This window comes from Falco naumanni, chromosome 6 (genome assembly GCF_017639655.2).
Source record: "Falco naumanni isolate bFalNau1 chromosome 6, bFalNau1.pat, whole genome shotgun sequence".
In the NCBI taxonomy this organism is placed as follows: domain Eukaryota; kingdom Metazoa; phylum Chordata; class Aves; order Falconiformes; family Falconidae; genus Falco; species Falco naumanni.
In genome coordinates, this window is record NC_054059.1 from 3,886,429 (window position 1) to 3,901,623 (window position 15,195).

The following is a 15,195-nucleotide window of genomic DNA, read 5'->3' on the forward strand; positions in this document are numbered from 1 at the left end:
GCTCTCAGTCTCAAAACCTGCCCTCAGTAATGTCAATAGGCTTTTTTCCTTCAATTTTGATGGGGATTGAGATTTTACCATCAGAATCCAAATCCTACTGACTTCAAGGAGACTTACGTTCCTGTGGGTGGTTCTTAGACACTGGTGTGTGTAAATTCATCTTTAGAACCCCAGCCAGTTGCTTCAGTCAATAAGGCAGCTCCAGAGAGCAGCTTGTCCTATCTCCCAGAGTAAGAGTAATTGCCCTCTGCGTATGCCTGTGTACGGGCTGAGGAAGGGATCTAGGGTTATCAGCTTAGGCTTACACAGTTAACGATTTAAATAGTCAAACCGGGTGAAATTAATTCTGACCTGCAGGTATAGATGCCTCAGGAGGCTTTAATGCACATATATCTGCCAAATAGGCTTCAGTGGATTGCTCAAAACCACTGCCTCTGCCGAGCAGTACCGAATGTACCAAAGGGCTCACACATCCGCGCGTTCGTTTGTGCCCACAGGCATGTTTGTTACTGGAAGTGGCCGTAGCTCTACACTTCTCACACGTGAGCATTTTTGAGACAAGAATGAGACATCTGAAGAGAAAGTAACGTCTGAGAGAAATCAAGCTATTCAGCCTGTGCTAATGAAAAAAAGGCAAAGAGCTGATGGTCTAACGTTACCTGGCAGACCCTCCTTAACCTTAGCAGGTTTCACACACGGGGCTGGCCCAGGCAGTTCTCTCCATAAGCTGCCATTTCAGTGCACAGAAATTTGCGAAAACCAGCTTAAGCATTTATCTCTTCCTGCACCTTATAGAGCACTATGGTTTGAATGGGAACCTATGCATTAGCAAACTAAGATTTTTAATTCATAAAGTTTTTAGCTTTAGTTATTTAACTTTCAGCACCTAAACCACTTTTGAACATAGACATCAAGTCATGAGTAACATTGATACTTTAGAAATCCTGGTATTTTATAAGGACTGTACTTAGAAGAAAGTACCAATACTTTAGACTAGATACTGTGAGGAGTTCAGTATCTTCTGGACTCATTAGTATTATAAAATGTATTCTATCTAGTAAGAACTGATGAAGCATATACATGAGGAATACCCATGCTTGCAAGACGATGACTGATCAAGAGCTTCTAGATTTTGTAAAATTTTCTAAATTAATCTGCTGTAATAAACTAGTGCTTTCAGAATTTATAAAATTACTCCAAAATGAAAAAAAATGGGCATCTCCTTTGAAGATACTGGCCTTAATCAAGGAAACAGTAGGTTCACGCACTGTGCTTGTGACTACACACAGACATAATACCAGGAGATCACATCCTGACATTGCCCTTCAAAATCAACCTGATTGTTTTCTCTGATGGATTTGTAGCTAAGTGCTCAGTACCTTGCTGAATTGTGTCCAGACTGGGCTTTCATTTTGAGTGAGGGTATGACTAAGTGAGTGTTATTAGTTCCCTCCTACCCTGTATAATATCCCACTGGGGTTTTTTTGATGCAGGATTTTTTTCTGCTATACTGACAGTCTGCTCAGCCATCAAGCCATTTTTTGGTGGGCACCAGTGTTTCTGCATTTTGTCTCACTTCCATTTGGCAGAGCTCAGAGGTGCCAACATTAAAATGCTTTTCTATCTACAACTGCTTTTAGACTATAGGCACAGGCTTGATTTAATTTTCTGCTACTGCTTCTTTGTAGCTTCATAAATGTTAAAATCTGATCACATTTTTCATTGTAAACATAGGCAATATATTGACGCACAAACATACAGCTTTGAATGAACTTTTCACAATGTTTAATTTTTAAAACTCTTAAGATGTATTATCCTGTTGAAAAATATTAGAAAACTAACAGTACTGAACATAGCACAGGGCCTTTAGAAAGAAAACCTATAAAAAAAACCCACAAAGTGGAATCAACAAGCAAATAATTCTTAATGAATTTTAACTATTTAAAATTTAACTATTTAACTATTAACCTGGAATAGTCTGTAAAAAAAGAAAACACCACCAAAGAAAGGCAATTGTAGAACAACGTCTACAGAAAGCAGCTATGACTTTGGGCAATAAAGGTAAGGGGATCTTTATGTGAGGATGTTCTGCCAAAGTACTAAATAGCACATGCATTTTCTGAAATTTGGATCCTGTTGTTGTGTGGTGGTATTTATTTATTCTTAAAGTATCCATGCAAATATCCACTGCACCTCTGAATATCAGAAATGTGTGTATGGGTGTGGCTACTCTGAGAATCATGGGCACAACGCAATATGTATGTCCGTGCTTAGATATACTTGGTTTACTTTAGTAATACCAGTTATTTTTCAGTGGACCAAGCTTTTAATTCCACAAATTACACTACAAGCTATACTTAATAAAAGCCTGCATTTTTAAAAGTGTTTTACATGGCATTTGGAAAATACAGGAGGTGTGTTAAAGTAATACGCCCTGTAAAGAAAACATGAAACTGACTGATACAATTTTGCAGGTCTTTTTTCAACATCCATGTACTGGAAAATAGGTTCTTTGCTTTCTCTGGTGAGAAAACAGGTGAATGGCTGTATCCAGAGTGGATCTGATATATTAACCGTAAAATTTGATTCTGCTTTCATGCTTTTGAATACCTTGTCTATTTATCTAATAGGTCTTTCTAGAATTGCTAAAAAACATTCCTGGTAATTTTTGCCTTTTACAGGGACCACTTTCTTACTTGGTGGTTTAGCAAGGAGCAGAAACATGGCATAATAAGAAAACAACAGCAAGAAAATGGAAAGAAAACCCAACCCACAAACCTCTAACAAGAAAAATCAGTGTTTTATTGGGTATTGAGAAAGCATTGCCAAAAGGCTACGGCACCCCTTTCCACTATTTATCAGTACGTAATCACAGGGCGCACACTGAAAATTACATCACTAAATGAAAGCTCCTCTCACAGATGAATGAAGACAGAGCTGTAGTACAGAAACATAAGAACACAGTGTTCACTAACATCATGCAAAGATCAGAAAGGGCAGTTGAAGAAGGGAATAGTGGCACAAGCAGCAGCAGCCAAATAAACTAGAAATGCCAGCTCTATGAGGTACAGTCAGGTGCAACGATTTCACTTTGCAAGTGTTAAAAGACAGCCTACATTTTTCCCCAAGTGGTGCAAGAAAGGCAAAACACTTTTTTCCCTTACCCATCATCTCTTGAAATCAGAAGATCCCTGACCTAAACCACAGAACAAAATCTTTTCAGACCAATTCACCATTCCAACTAGGCATGTTTCACAACTCCTTAACTCACTAGTACATTTCTAGAGTGACTTGGAATATTTTTTCAGGTATCAATCTCCTTAGAGTAGCTTAAAATTGGCACCTAGGGCCAGCTACAATGTGCTTAAGCAAGACTTGGTTAAAAGTAGTTTATCCAGAAAGAAAGAGTAAGTAGCAATTGAACTGAAATGTACTGAGCAGTGGGCAGATTGCCAGACTCCAGGGTACACTGAGGTCTTCCCCTCCTGCCCAGCTATGGACAGACAAATGTAGTTAGATGGGCCATAGTGATTGGTTGAAAAAGACACTAGAAAATATTAATGTTCTATTTCCCCACTGGCAATACATTTGCCCAAAAGTAGGGACAGGAGGCTAAAGTCCATCTTACAAATTATGGGGAGGAAAGAGGTTGTTTTGTTGCAAATATGAACCGTTTCTCATTTCTAGTTCGTCTTATCTCTAGATGAGACAAAAGGCAATTTTCACCTCTCAAAGAAAGTCTCTTGCATTTTCCAAGGTGCAGCACATCATGGATAGGACTTTGCCGTGGAGTATGACCTTCCCCCAGAACAGAAGAGAATCATGCTGTTAAAGTAAATCTGCAAAGACCACAGGCCAAAAAAAAAACAGTTTTCAAATGCATCTTTGGCTGAAAAAATAGCTTTTGCAAGATTAATAATATGTTAAATTACATAATATAAAGTGCCTAGAAACTAGTCTGAAAAATCCCAGGCTTTTGCAGCCTTGGGACTACAGGAGATCCCTACTACAGCTAGAAGTCCAAACTAGCAACTCCCAGGGGGGGTTTTATTCAACAGATTTATTTTTTTCCTCATTATTCAGGTAGCAAGAAGGGGGAATAAACTGAGTAGAAAACACCTAGGAGAAATACCTCTGCCTGAAAAAACATAGAGCTGTTGTATCAGTTTCATATTACCTTTCAGAATGCAGGGAGGAGGAATTAGTTAGGAGAAAAAAGTTTATCCAGAAGCCTCTGAATACTTCAGAGGCACTAACTATCCTTAGCTGTGGAATGGACCCCCAGCAGGGCTGTAGCAACTGACTTAAAGGAAAGAAATTCAGGGCTGGTGGACTAGTCCTCATAAGAGCTGAAAATGTGGACAGCAAGGAAATAACTTCAAGAATCCTTCTTTTTTCCTCCTGCAAATATTGCCATTTTCTATACCAAGAGCAGGCACTAGAGATAGAAAGTTGCTCTATATTTTAAACAACCTATTTTAATTTCTTGCACCCAGTTTTATCTGTGTATTTCTACTCATTTATTTGAAACTTCACAACCAAGCGAAAGGTTTCTTTTTCCTGGAGATAAATTAAAGAAAAAGTTAATAAAACTTTCCCTATTCTTCAATAAAACCAGCTTGCTATAAGAGGGCACATATTCCCCACTGTACACAAGGAAAGATATAGCTGACTTAATCTATTGAGCTCTGTATCTCCTCAGTGCTATTTGTAGAACTATGCCCTCATTACACATTGAATTCTTCATTAAATCGAGCCACCACTTTATTATTAATCAGATTTAAAAGTGAGTTTGGGCTACTATGGCTACGTTTTCCCTATAGTGTTAGAAACTGTCGGTTTGTGATATTAATCCAATATCTGTTCACTTCACCCCAGATCCCCAATCTAATGTTTTGTTCAATAGAAACAAATTGAAGCCTTAGAGATGGGGATACTTCAGCTGAGAAATTGCAAAGCTCTGACCTCAGAAATCTGCAGCTCCAAGGGACAGCCTAGAATCAATGGCAGATCTTATGTCAATAGCTGGGAACTGAAGGTCACCTAAGGACAGAGACAATCAAGTCCTAATAAAAGTTGAAACCACTTTGGTGCAAGGTACAAAAGGGGTTCAAGATATGAGGGGGTAGGCAAAGAGGTCACATTACAGAAAAAAAAACCCACCACCAGATCAAGCTGATAAAATGAAGTAAATAAATAAAAAACTGAACTAGAAGAATAAACCCACAGATGGCTGTGGGAAGCCTGCTGATGGCACTGCTGACACTGTGAGTAGGAAGCAGTGAAGGACAGGATGGTGGGTGATGAAAGGTGGGGAGTTAAAAGATAGGAACACAGCGGGAAGGTTTCCTGACTTAAAGTTTGAGGAAATTTTCAGAGCTAGAAATGGGATGCTTAGTCACAAAGCAGGAGCATTGCTTAAAAAGGGGAGGCATGAAATATAAACTCTATCTAAGATGGGTACTCATGATTAATGACCAGCTCTTGTCTGTTAGCATCATGAAAATGTGCTGCAGGGAAAGTTTTTATCAGGGCTTTTCAACATTAAACTTTACCCATGCACCACAGCTATTTTTGCACAGCTAGACAGTTACGCTTCTTTTTCCTCCTCCTCTGTTCTGCCTCCCAGCTGCATTTTTTCTCACAAGCATCTCACAACCCAACTATGCAAACCAGCTTGTGGACCCTGGTATTGACTCTATAATAAACAAAGGCATCAGCATCAGCGCTGTCAGGTACAACACAGCTCAGCAATATCCTCAGCTTCTGCATACTCCGTGTGTCTTTCTGTTGCATCTCTGCCACCTGCTATTTAAGTCATGCAGTCAGCTTGTTGAAACAAGTACTTCACCTACAGGAGTAAAAAGGTGAGAGAGTCCTATATGGAAAAGGAGAGTTTTGACCTAAGAGCCATTACAGCCAAACGAGTAACGCAGTGGATAACAGGTAACTTAAGTCAATAAGTGCCTTTGAATCTTCAGTTCTTCGTGTTGGAGACCACCCAATGGAAGCCAAATGATGCTGAAAGTAGGAAGGAAAGTAGCCAGGTACAACTGCAGTCCAAGGACAGACAGGTCAACAGAAAGCTTGCTGAAACCTCAGGTCTCGTTCATTTACTGGGTCTGCCAGCCAAAACAAAGGTGTTTAAGGAAGAGCCTCACTCTTACTGATTTAAGTTCTCAAGTTTGTTCTAATTTAGTGGTGATCTACAGCACTAGTAGCACATCATGTGTTCTATGTTAAGAAGGTTTTAGCTGTGTCTGTGGCAGTTGCTGTTTCCTTTTTTCCCCCTGCCAAGTCATAGCTTTCATTTCTTCAAGCTCACTCAAAACTAAAATTAAGCCAGGACATATAATTTTACGTGTGCTTATAGCACGCCTGAACTCAATACAAGGACACATGGGTCAGTTTTAGCATTAATATCAAATATATGCTAATTGGTACAAGTTTGAGAATGATGATCCATTTTTCAGTTTTTACTTTTGGCCTTCCTTTCCTGTCAGATCCACAGCCGGAGGGAGAGATAGCTCCTAACCCAGGAGTGAACATTATGCAACATGCAACACAGTCATCGTGATGTTTATGCAAATAGTAAAGGTATGAGGTGCCAGAAAGAAGTATGAGGAGACATGAAGAGATAAGAAAAGGACAAAGGCTCACTCTGTTTCAATTTATGCTCACTCCATATATGAGAATTCTTTTGTTTTCTTCTTTGGAGATTTCTCTCAAGGTGAATATGTACTACTGAATGAGAAAGCAATTAATACTATTAAATATTAATAAAGAGTAGCAGGATAGAAGATCATTAAATGAGCTATATTTTAGTTCTTTAAGAAAGAGCAGAACTAGAACAGGGTAAGTCCAGCACTTGTTTCCATGTGGGCAACTTGCCAGCCATCATGTCCATGACTAAAGCTTATCTTTTTTAGTGCACCATAATGATAGTGCGATCCTTTACCAGAGAGGCAGAAAAAATAAATCTATTTTTTATTTAATTAAAGGCCTCATTGAGTGTACCTCTCTCTCTAGTGATAACTTCCTCTAATACAGATACCTTATTTTTATTATTTCCTTCTATTGCTAGTATAAACACCAGAATGTCTACTGACTAAAACTGACCATGTGAACTCTCGCCCTCCATATATCTCAATTAATGTTGCTGCTGGTAAAATGTACATTAACCCTTCTCTTTCCTCAGCCAGCAGTTCCTTATTTTTCTCCATATCTATTAGTGGTTCTTCTGTGATTCTTTTTTCATGGGAAGTAAACAAAGACTCATTTCTGGAGGAGAGGATAATATAGTTTTTGCATGTTAGTGGCACCTACTCAGACCCATACAACTACTTTTACAATACCCGAGTTATCTCTTTTAAAATCTTAGATGGCAAAAAAAAAAGGGCTATTGTTTTTATTTCTGAATATTTGGGAGGCACTCATGCACTACCATGCTGAGAACTACTTGAGTACTTGGGCATAGAGATGATCCCGTCAGCCTTTTCAATAATTTAAGACTCTCCCCTATTGTCAAAGAATAACACCAGTTAAGTACAGCACATGAAAATGAGATGTATTCCTTCCTATATGTTTATGATTAAAGTAGTAGGATATTTTTTCCTAAGACCATTGGTTGCACCCTTTTGCCTGCAAGCCACATCTCTAAGGCAATTACTTATTGACATATAAGCCTAAATCCTAAATATACCTTCTACTCATAGCCTCTGTGACCCTCCACGTAGCCTGCAGACTGCTGCTGTGTATTAAGAAACTCTGAGTCTGAACAGAGGAAATAAGCAAGTTTCTCTATCCTTTTTTGCCTGTATAGCTATGGTTTTCTCTGTTGAAAAGCGTCTGTTACATCTCAAAGCCGCATGCCTCATCCATCCCTAAAGGTTGATCAAATACCTAGGTGACTTTTTATTTTAAGTTTTCCATATTTTTTTTTTTTTAAGAAAAATGCTTATGTACAGATTTATTTTTTTTTCCTGGAAATTACCCAGGACCACAAAGTATATGGAAGAAAGAAAAGTATAAACCAAAAAGGTTTCAAAGACACAGCCTAGCATCCCACTTGAGTGAAAAAAATGTCCCAAAGGAACTGCTGATGTTCTCATGACTAGATAAAAACTGAGGATGTTTAAAAAAGAAGAAAAGCTCTGAAATACTTCTGGAAGTACTCATCTTCTCTAGATCTTCTCTACCTTCTGCACAATAAGCACTGAGATTTTCTGACAGTTTGGGACAGGATCCAGAGGGTGGCATTCTTCTGAGGTGGGGCAACAGCATTTTTGCAGAAAAACTGGCTTTAAAATTGCTAACTCACATGATTTAAAAAAAAAAAAAAAAAAAAATGTTCCAAATAGCATTTTAGACAAACTATTCAGAAGAGCAATGAATATGCACAACATTTTGGAAGAAAAGGCTGAGCTAGCAAGAACTAGCACACACTGCTTCACAGCAAATGGGTTCCAGAGACTGCCGTTCTTTTTGCATTCATTCAGTGACAGAACAGTCTAGGAGAATGGTAGCATCTGGATGAGGGCAGATGGCTAAACTGTCAAATAATGACATTTTACAAAATTTCAGCAGTCTAAGCGCAATATGGTTCCAATCCCAAAGGCAGACAGGTAAACAATGGTGCAGAAGTCATATCACTAGCATATAAGATTATTGATTATAATTATTCTAGGGGAAATAATTCTTCTCAGAAGGTTAGGCTGACAGGAAGATTGAGAGCTCTCTCAAAAAGAATTAGATGACTGTTCCCTGGTTTTGTTCAAGCATCTATTCTGCTACCTTTCCACCTCAGAGGAGCTTGTTCTGATGAACTAAGATCAAATGAAACTTCTCAGGGTAAAGATGTTCAAATCCACTATTTCTTTGCAATTCATCATTCACTGCAAAAATTTGCATTGGGTTTCAGAAATTCACCACTGAGTCACAGGGATGGCTGCTAAAAGAAGCCCTTGTGCTTACAACATGAATGCACTTGGAAACCAAACAAATCTTATTGCCTCTATAGTTCAGAGGAGGAAATTAATTCGTGGAGATACCAGAAAATAGTAGTTGGTTCTTTAGAGAGAAACTAAAGCAGCTTTCCACTCAGTTGAACTTACATAGAGAGAATTTAGATTTTTGAATACTCACTTTTAAATCTACATAAAATCAAGCTTCTGCAAAAACAAGGGAAAAGGTTTTGTGGGGTTTTTTTTGTTTGTTTGTTTTGTTTTGGGGGGGGTGGGGTTTTTTTTGGTTTTTTTTTTTGTTGTTGTTGTTGTTTTTTGTTTGGTTGGTTTTTTTTGTGGTAACTGCGATGTGTATTGTAAGACAAGTCACAAAATAAGCAAGAGAGAATACTTCCACTTTAACTAAGTATTTCTATTCTTCTTGTATAGCAGTTGCAGCAAGGTACCTTAGCAATGGAAAATGAAGCATAACTTACAGTTCATAGTTTTATTCTTGAAGAGGAAGTGGGGAGTCCTAGCCAAAATTTTTACATTTGTTGACAACCACTGATACCATTAGCTATGCAGTTACGTGAGTGATAGTGGAGCCTTTACAAAAATGACTGAGGGATACTTCTCGGATTTTGGTGTTAATGTGCAGTTGTTCCCAGCCCAGTATACACTGGTACGCGTAGCTTTGGAGATTGCCAGCCTGCCACCTTCCCTGTTACACTTATGGCTACTGTGCTCTTACAAGCACCTTCCCAGAGAATGGGCTGATAAACCTGTGAAAGGCAGATGGGTAGACAGACAGGCTGATTGAAACAAAAAGGAAAACGAAGAGAAAAGGTATTCTGCTGGAAATACTAATAATATTAAAAAATCATAAAGTTTTCATCTGCTTTTCATTAAACTCACATATATAAATTTCTGTGCTTTACAGTGCTTGACAGATGTGATAAAATTACATGGATGGTGTGAATTAGCTGAAGTTCAAACTAAATAAAACCAAAGTAATACTGATTGGCAAAGGAAAGACTCTAAGAGTAAGTGAATGAGTAAGGAAAACTGTTTTTTCAAGTTGCGCATTACTGCTTGTATGGCTCTTAATGTGCATTTTGTATTAGAGTCACTTTTTTTTTTTTTCTGAGTTCATACTTGGCAACAGTAACTCAGAAGCTATTTCTATTCCTCTCAGATACTTGTTTTACCATTTTTATTGACACAGTGATAATATTGAGGATGTCTTTAAGAAAGATCATTCTGCTTGGATATGTCAGAGCAATATCCATATCTTTACCTTCCACAGAACAAAATAATCTAACCTTGGTGTGTGTTGAGCACTATAGCTGAATGATATCAGCGCATGTATCTGTGCATATGCTATTAATTATGTAATAGTTTAGAGCCAGTGAATCAGAGTGATCACTGTGAATTAAGTGACATTAAACAGTACAGAATCTTCTGTTTCCTCCATAGTTATACTTTCATTCTTGACGCACAGAATAAGACTTCTAATGTTAGAGCCAGAGTTTTCTCAAGAAAACCATATTCCTTTGGAATTTCAACTTTCTCAGTAGAATCATTACTGTTGAAAATGGGACTTGACATTTCTGATTTACTTTGAAAGCAGGGATTACCAGAGGGCAGCTGCTCAGGTGATATAATTCTACCTAAGCTGCGCATAGTGGAGCAAATTCACAGATTGTCTCTTTCTTGCAAAGGAAAATAACTGTTTAATTTCAGGTACACAAATTCAGCTTTAGTTATCTGTAAATGATTGATTTAATAAGAGTCAACCATTTCTTCCAAAGAACCAGGATAAGATTCTACAATATATATCCAGCTGTCTTTGCTCTTACTAACAAGAAGTCATTTGGTGTGCATAGTATTTATGGCATAGAGTGCATGTGTTTCTTAACTATGATAGTAACAACAGCAGAAACTGGCTTATACAGTATCATGAATTTTGGAAAGAGTTCTATTGCCTACTCGGGGAAAAGCCATGGAGTACCATCATAGGATTCTTGTTCTCATAAAGAATTTTATTATTGGTTACAGAATCTTCTGCTCTCCTGTGGTCTGTGCTAAAATTTTAAAAACATCACCCCAAGCCTAAGCTCGAGTAAGTTCAGAACATGGTTTATATGCCATCTATGTAATCACACTCATAAGATAAAGTTACAGCTTGTTACACATTTCACTGATCTTCTATGTCTAAAATATCTACATTTTGTTTCTTATTTCAAAATTAATCAGCATCTTCCACTTCGGGAAGGTAAATAAACAATTTCTTTCATATAGGCTAAAAGAAAATAAGACTGGAAAAGATACCGAAGGCTGATTTAATCCATCTCCTTGTCAAAAAGGGTAAACTACAGCTGAAGTACTCCACACAAACTTTTGTCTAACCTTTTGTTAAAACCTCGCATGATAGAAATTCCACAACCTGCCTTAGGTAATACATTTCTACAATCAACTACTCTCACTGCTTTTACCTGTCCTAAATGTCACTAGCTGCAATTTAAGCCCTCATGGACCTCACACTTCAATTAGGAGTGGGATTCAACTATCTCTAAGGTAAGCCTCAGTTTCCTAAATCCCCTGCAGACTACAAAGAAACTGAAAATAAAAATGTATATACAATAGATAAAGGTCCTGCTTTTCATGGTTTCACATGGCAAACCTGGGACGAGCACCATGGTAGGCAATAGCAGACTAACTTATTTTCGATGTTACTTTTCCTTAAAATAGGAAAAAAAAAATAAGGTGCTAGTGTATAAGTATTTAGGTAAATAAACTGTCATCAACCCAGCAATCAAACAGAGAAAATACGAAGGTGGGATGAATCCACAACTACATAGGCATAAGCTAATGCATATTCATAATCTAAAACTTTTCATACTCAGAGGGATTCTGAATATATAAATCTGAATATATAAATGCACCGGGGAGGGGGGTGGGGGGGGTGGGGGCGAAGGTAATATATCCTCAATAAGGGTACTGCTCTGTAGTACAACAGCAACTAACTGGCTAATGGGGGCATATATTTGGGGGGATTTCAATGAAGAAACTAAGTTAGTTATGCATGGTACTGAATAGTGACACGCCCACATTTGGATAACTTCATAATGAAAAAATACGGAAATCTTCTCATGAGACTTAGTTTCTGTGTTTCATCTATACTACACAAAGGAATCAAATCCAAGTTTGATTAGCACCTGCTAATTTGAAAATTCCCTGAGCAAAGGAGAGCTTGCTGCCATGCCTCAGTGTTAGCTCAGTATGCGAACTTATGGCTTCTACCTTCAAGTGTAATAAAAGTCATGGTAGGGGTTGCAAGGGAGACCTGATACATTAAAGCTTTATTAGATACTTGTTTAGGCTACCAAATTTCACCTAAGGTGTCTACTTCAGAGCTAGCTGAATGGCACTCTGATTTTCAGCAACCAAATCGTTTAGCTCTGCATTGACTATACAGACGGTTCAGGTATCTGTGATCACATGCAGACCCCTGTATATAAATCCCTAACTATTGTGCCTTAATCTGGAGCTGAGCCTCTGACCAACATGGGATGCAGTTGCCTAAAAAGCCATCTAGTGCCATTTCACATACCATGGTGTACATCACCCAGCAGCCAGATGTTAGTCCAAAGATCAAGACTACTCTGTAAGTCATTTCTGCCAGCTTCATAAAGGTGTCAGATAATTACCTCATTTGAAATTACATTAGAAGAAGATTACTAAAAGAAATGTCCAAAGATTAGTTGTTGAAGGCTAAGCTAGCCCCTCTTGATTCCTTCTATATTCAATGAGGAAAAGCAGGTAACCAACTAAAGCAATTCATTTAATTCATTAAACAAGATAAAAACTGGCTTCCGGACATGCTTACTTTTCTCCAACAATTATAAAGGGGAAATGAAGATTGTCTCACTTAGGATAAACAAAATTCATTTGTAGATGCCGAAGCTATGACCTAAAGAGTCGTCACCAAGGATTGTGTAGGCAGTTCACTTTTTTGGTGGCATTCAGTTACTTATGCATAGGTCCCTAGAGTTGTGTTAGAGAACCTAGAGTGTCTTACCTGGCTTCCAGGACATGGGTTTCCTGTTTCACAAGCCTCCCACCCAGGCAGATGTTGCAGGTATCGTCAATGGCAAGAGGCAGCTATGTTTAGGCACCTGAATCCTGCTTTACGGGTTTATGGATAGGGATGTAGGAGTAGAGGTAGAGAGAGATGTATGAACAAAGATGGTAAAAATCTGTCATGTTTGTTTGAGCACCAAGTGGTTCTAATTGTCCTGACCAAACTGCAACCATTTTTCTCTGCAGTCAAGCTCTGGTCAACATTTGTTGAACACCAGCTTGCTGACCCACACCTGCTAGAAGGTGGAGAGGGAAGCCAGGATGGCTCCTGCAGTCCAGACAGAGTACCAGCACTCAAGCCATTGATGACCTTGATTTTCATTGTGGTCAGTGCTAGGGACACGGTATCCTCCTGCACCCTGTCAGCAACACTGGGTACACTGGGCTGCCAACAGACTACATCACATCAGCGTGCAGTTTTTTGTAGATATCCACATCATGCTTCAAAATGAAGATGTTTTTGTGGATACACAGAGAGTAGGAGAAGAGAGCTTGTAAAAGATTACAGAAAAGATGCTTACAGACTGGTCAGGGCAATTAGAGCCTGGCAGTGCACTCAGGGCCCTAACACAGTCAGGGTGTTTTAGTTTGTTAAGGATTATCACAAAAAGAGAGCTACCCAAGATATGCAGGAGAATTATAGGTACAGTTAATCCTCATTTTTTCTACCCTGCAACATATCAAGAAAAAGCTGTCAGTCAATTAAAATAATGACCAGTAAATATGGAAGCAGTAAAACAAATATAAACCAAAACCTATTCATATATTTCAGAATCACCTGCTGCAATTCACTGTCACGGAAAGTCATCACCAAATATTGTGCCTGAAGTCTTAAAAAGGCTGAATAATTTTACAAGCACTTACAGCATTTGTTGTTATAAAAAGCTAAGACAAGAGTACATCAAGATCTCATGCCTCAGGGCACTGGAGTGGATCACCGGCCATCAGGATGGGCTTTTTCCCACAATGTATATCACTGTGAGGTCAGCAGAGTACAGGATGGTAAATATTGCTTTCCCCTAGCGCGTCACTTAATAGACAATTACCAGAGGCATGAGACTGGTTTGGAAGGAACAATGGTCCATTCTAAAACAGTTCCAATGAAGATATCAGGAGGAAAAGTCCATTAAAAAAACCCAAGTAAAGATTTTTTTGTTTACACCTATATCATATCAGATAAAACAAAACTTAAATTCCTGATAAAAAAAATACCCTAACAGCAAATCTTATTCCTTCAATTAGCTTATTGAATTAGTGGTGCTAAAGCCTGGGTCACTAAAGGAGTCTGAATTGTTAGGAAGGAAGACAAGAAGTTATTGATTTAACCTGAGAGCTGTGCAGAACCTATATGAAGATGTAAATCAAGGACCGTGCTTTAATAGTAAGAGTTACTCTAATTCAGTCTTTCTGTTAAGAATGAGAAACAAAGAAACTTATGTATTTCAGTAATATCTGTATTTAGACAAGGTGAGTTTATAAAAATAAGTAAATGTGTTAAAAGAATTTAAAGGGAAGTAAAACCATTACAGACCTTTTTCAGGTGGGGACTGCTTAAAGCCACTGGGTTTGATGCTTAGAGTAATTGTATATTGCTCATAAAAAAAATGATTAAAAGAGGATAAAAAAAGCTGATATTAAAAAGATGAGCAAAGGAGACAGTAACATTAAAAAGACAACCTTTAAAAAACCTGAACATATCTAAATGAGTAAATTTTTTTTAAAAAGGAGCATAACATTTGGCAAATTACATGTAAAACCATCACACAATTGTTAAGAAAAAATAATGGTAAAGTATTGGTAGAGACACAAAACTAATACTAAATATTTTCTTTTAACATATTGTCATGGTTTCACCCCAGCCAGCAGCGAAGCCCCACGCAGCCACTCGCTAGCTCCCCCCACAATGGGACAGAGGAGAACTGGAAGAGTAAATGTGAGAAAACTCATGGGTAGAGGTAAAGGCAGTTTAATAGGTACAGCAAAAGCCGTGCACGCAAGCAAAGCAAAACAAGGAATCCACTCACTGCTTCCCATCAGCAGGCAGGTGCTCAGCCACCTCCAGGAAAGCAGGACTCTGTCACGCCGAATGGCTACTTGTGAAAACACA